We start from the raw sequence: 5,485 nt of genomic DNA on the forward strand, positions 1-5,485 counted from the left end.
GAAAGAGTTCCTCCTTGCCTCTAAACACAGTACTCCAGTCCACCACATCTGGTTGAAAATCACTAGCCCCGGAAGATGGCTTCCCAGTGCTGTCCTGTTCCTGGTTCCGGTAGCCTGTGATGCACCGGAATTAAAAAATAAGAGTAATTAAGAAAAGGGAGGAAAGCCTTCCTGGCTTGGGGTTGCATCCAGCCTCTTTGTCCATGACATTCCAGCTTCCCCAGTAAATCTGCAGCCAGCTGATCTGCAACCAGAGACTCTGTGCTCCCCACTACGATCTGAAACTGTGGCCCCCTCTGCTCAGGCCGCCTTTCCCCCTCTCCCTTGGAAGAAAAAGACAGCTCCATTTCCTCCCGCATCCTCTCTCCGCCTTTCGCCTTTCGAGGGGATGCTGCTTTCACATTGTGTGCCTGCATCATGCTCTCTCTCTCCATCTTGCCTGCAAATCCCTCCCTCCTCCCTTCCCTCCCTCACTGCACCATCCAGACGTCTCTCGCCTCGCCTCTCTCACCAAGGATCTGCCGCTGTCCTTTCCCTCCCCCTTCCATCACCATGTTGGACATTTTCATTCTGATGTTTTTCGCCATCATAGGCCTGGTTATTTTATCCTACATCATATATATGCTGTAGAACCTCCAGCCCAGCCATCAGCGACGGATGGATGCCAGCCAAGCAGGGGAACAGCATACGTGTGTCTGTTATGTCTCCCCCACCCCATTTAAGGCAGGTCTCAGCAAGGTTTCAGACGGGAATTCTGGTTTCTGGATTGCAGCAAAACCTGGTATTTAAAACCCATGTCTATTTTGGAAAAGCCTGTGATGGGGGTGGATGGGAGGTGGAAAGGGGCAGATTATATTTTTTAACCTGTCACCCAATATTATCCTTCAGTCTTTCTGAAAGAGGAAACTGTTGTGTTGCTTTGGGGGTTTTTAGTGCATGTTTTAAAGATGTTTGGGGTATTCATCTCAGTGTTTCTTTTCCTGTTTAAGAAGTATGCTTTCCTTTTCATTGTAGGGGTGTGCCTGTTTAGATTTGATGCTTCTTTGGACTTTACAAAAAATCAAGATACAGATATTTTCTGAGACATTTTATTCTGGCGTTAAGAATTAATGGATGGGAAACGGTTAGATTTTTTTTTTTAAGCAACTGCTAATGTATTCTGTGTCTTCCAGTTGATGCTTCTGATGCTTTTTAAAAACACTTTTTAATACTGTGGATTTTGTTTTATTTTTTTTTGCAGGTATGAGGCTCCACCCTGGCTCAAAACCATGTTTACTTTGTGGGCAGCCGGCATGGCCTCTCTGAGCTATTCCAGAGCTTTCCTGGAGGAAGGTTAACCCTTGGCAAATAATAATAATAATAATTAACTGGCAAAGAGAGCAGTGGTTCATCCCAAGGTCTGAAGACGCATCTCAAGGTTCCAAAATGTTGATGTGGAAATGCAGTACGACGGAAATGGAACGGACACGATCAGGCAACGAGAGGATATTATGGAATGACTCTCAGGAAAGGGGATAAGAAAAATCTTGTTTGCCCAAAAAGTGTAAAAAGTTGCAGGGATATGCAACCGTTGAGTAACTGAAATAGTATTTTGTCTTGTTTTAAGTTCTCGAATATACATATTTTAAGGGGAAACAGGAAACTGGGGGAGGGGGTCAGCTTTCAAAGAACATTGAAGGGTCAAGCAAAATGGCAAAAAAGGGTCTGATTAGCCAATTGCATTCCATTTAATATATACTGAAGTCCTAGTACAGAAACCACAAGCGGGATGTAGAAATTAATTTCTGTACATTGGTGGATTAACTATAACAGCCATGCAAAAGCTTGCAGGGGTGGGATGGGGTGGGGGGTGGGATCACATCCAACAAGCAGGTGATAGGTTGGAAATTCCATGCCTGAACCATCCTCCTGGTGGGAGCCTGGCGTTCTGGAATTACAAACTGATCTTAAGGGGTACCACGATCTGTTCCCCTGGAAAAATGGCAACTTTGGAGGGTGGACTCGGTGGCATTATACCCCACTGAGGTCTCTCACCAAACCCCATGCTCCCCAGGGCCCTCCCCCAAATGTTCAGGAATTTTCCAGGCCAGAACTGGCACCCTTAACTCTGATACAAATTTGCATCTTAGGAGGAAGGCTATGTGCTGTGAAACTGAAATGTCAACTATTGCTCTGTGGACAAGCCAAAAACTTTGGTTTTGCTTGGTTGTTTTTTTTTTTTTTTAAAGCCTTTTTTTAAAAAGCCCACACAGTTGCTTCCCCCCCCCCCCACAACCATGTGTTGTAAGCTGCACCAAATGATTACAGCAGCCAAGGGACTGCCTGCCGTGGAGAAAAAAAAGAAAAGTTTCTGATTTCCACCAGTGCTAATTGAATGCCAAAAAGGCTAGCATGGTTGCACAGCTGTGGAGAGAGCTGTTTGTGTGAGCTCACAATTGCTTGGATATTTTTTTAAAAAAATCATAAAAACAGCTTTGCTGAACCAGACCAGTAGTCCATCTAGCCTTGTATCCTGTTCCATATGGTGGTTTAGTTTAGTACAATTGCTAACACAAATAAAGAGATCTGACACAATGCAATCCTCTGCTTTTGAGAAATGGCTGTACGGTGGACCCATTCTTCAGGGTGAGGCCATTCTTCTGGGCCCCGCACATGGAGAGCACAACACTGACAAACAGCACTAACCTTGTCCAGTCATTACAGTTTTGGGCCTCCAAACCTTCGTAATGGGAGAGCGCACCACCCACAAGCCTCCTGATATGCATTGCCATTTTGTAGTCAGTAGGGCATGGGGTTGCCAACTCTAGGTTGGGAAATTCCTGGAGATTTGGGGGTGAAGCCTGGGGAGGGCATAAATCGAGAGGGGAGGGACGTTGGCAGGGTCCAGTGCCATGGAGCCCACCCCCCAGAGCAGCCATTTTCTCTAAGGGAGCTGATCTCTGAATTCCGGAGATCAGTTGTAATTCTGGGAGAACTATTAATAAGATTGCCCACCTGGAGGCTGGCAACCCTAATACAGCAACACGCATATTTCCCAGATTTGCTACAGAAAATCACATGCCCCCCCCAAAAAAATCTGGATTCTCAAACACATGTACTGAAGCTAAAAAAATAAGCACCTTGCCCTGTTCACAAAAACGGCAGCTGTCCTTGTCGAGAGGATTGGACACAGGGCAATCTCCTCTTACACACGGTTGGGTCCCCAAAATCGTAATGACTGGATGCCTCTGTTTCAATGATCGAAAGAAGACCATAATAATGGTCAATGAAAACGTAACCACAGGACGAGGTGTAACGTCAGTATTTGGGTTTTGCCTGGCTTTCTGTTGACTGAGCCGCTCTTCATGCCCTCTTTGATGGGCAAATTTAATGTAGTCCAACTTTCTCCCTCCTCCTCTGCCCCCCTGCTCCCAGGCAGACCCACGGCTTGGCTGATAGCCTGACCAGGTATGCAGGGCCGGCTCACTCACTAGGCGAACTAGGCGATAGCCTAGAGTGGGACGGCCCTTAGGGGCACCAAACTGCATCCGGCCCCGTACTCTGGGAGCTTCTTGATTATTTGTGTTTTTCATTCATCCTAAAATGCATTTATTTTTTAAAATTGGTGGGCGCACGGGGGGGGGGCAGAAGGGATCCTCGCCTAGGGTGCAAAATAAGCTGGAGCCGGCCCTGCAGGTATGTGGTGGGGGTACTAGAACTATCGCCCCAAGCTAATGGCAGCTGGGAATATTGACATGCTTGGCATGCTTGGCCCACATTCCTGAAGGGAGGTACTGCCAACTTCAGAAACCTGTTAACTTCAATGATCCAAAACCCACTAAACAAGAGGGGTAGTGATGGCAGATCCCATTTGTAGGAATGCTGGCCCTTGCAAGGAAATACTGCTTCCTCTCACCCTGTCTTTCAGTTTTTGAGACACTTGCAAGTGTATTAAATTCCAGTGTCAAATGTAGATGGTTTTAAAAGTGATGACCTGTATATATTTTTAAGCCTGATAAATTGAATTAACATTCAGACCCCTCTGGCCTATCTGTCTTTTTAAAAGGGCCTGCTCTGGACAGAAGGACTGAGCCATAAAGAAAACTAGTGTGATTCAGTCAGCTTTTCCACTAGACAGAAAAGGAGGAGGAGGGCGTCCCCTTTGACTACCAAAGATGCTATGCTGGGGATCATGGGACCTGCATGAGTAAAATCCACGTGGGACGGGGCCTGTAGTAAGGAAGAGTGTTAAGTGAGACTGAGTGAAAAAGGTCACTTGTATCCCACCCAGACCATGAAATGTGCAAGGATCAGTATATATGAGGCTGTGTAGTGTAGTGGTTAGAGTGCTGAACTAGGATCTGGGAGACCCAGGTTCAAGGAGAAGAAGAAGATAAGAGATTGGATTTGTACCCCACCCTTCACTCAGAGTCAGAGAGCGACTTACAAACTCCTTTTTCTTCCCCTCCCCACAACAGACACCCTGTGAGGTAGGTGGGGCTGAGAGATCTCCAGACCTGTCCTTGCAAGAACAGCTCTGACAGAACTACGGCTTGCCCAAGGTCATCCAGCAGCTGCAAGTGGAGGAGGGGGGAATCAAACCTGGTTCTCCCAGATTAGAGTCCATGCTCTTAACCACTACACCAAACTGGCTCTCCCATGGAAGCTGGCTGGGTGACCTTGGGTCAGTCACACCATCATCTAACCCACCTCACAGGGTTGTTGTAAGGATAAAACCGATGCAAGAATGATGTAAGCTTCTTTGGGTCTGCACTGGGGAGAGAGGTGGAGCATAAATGAAGTAAGTAAATAAATAAATATCCAAGGCCAATATTTTTTTTGTAATGAGAGAAAAATAATAAAGCCAAACAGAAATGTTGGCTTTTGGAAAATTAGAAATATAAGAAATATGAGAATAATTTATTTGCTATTATAATAATTGTAATTATTGTATGGCACGGTGTGTAGTATAGGCAGGAGATTCTAAGATTGTCTGGCAGCCAGAAGTTCTAGCTCTTTTTAGCATTATGTACCACTAGGTGGCAAGCTAGACTCTGTTTTGAGGCAACAGATATTTCAGAGGTAGTTTGTATTCCCTGGAGGTCACCCTTCTAAATACTAGCCAGGGCTGATGCTGCTTAGCTTCTGAGGTCTGACAAGATTGGGCTAGCCTGGACTATCCAGGTTAGGTCTCTCTTTGATGTTAATAAACTCCAAGGTACCTTGCTGTCTTCTGGGTATTTTTAAAAAAATCTCTTAAGGGTTGAAAGGATTGCTTTTGGAGTGTTAAAACAAGGGTCTAAAAATGCTTTAAAATTTTTCCTCGACAAGTGTGTACTTAAACACAAATTGCATATATTTGCTCTGAAACACAGTTTTCCTCCAAAAACGAGGTCCCTGGTCCTCTCTGAGGTATCAGCCTGGCTGATGTGTGATTCTTTCAAGGCATAAATTCCTGAGCTGATGGAGCACTTTTGGGGTTGGATCCACCCAGCACCCCCCCCCC

Source organism: Gekko japonicus, unplaced genomic scaffold (assembly GCF_001447785.1).
Source record: "Gekko japonicus isolate JY-2015 unplaced genomic scaffold, Gekko_japonicus_V1.1 scaffold1039, whole genome shotgun sequence".
Taxonomy (NCBI): Eukaryota; Metazoa; Chordata; class Lepidosauria; order Squamata; family Gekkonidae; genus Gekko; species Gekko japonicus.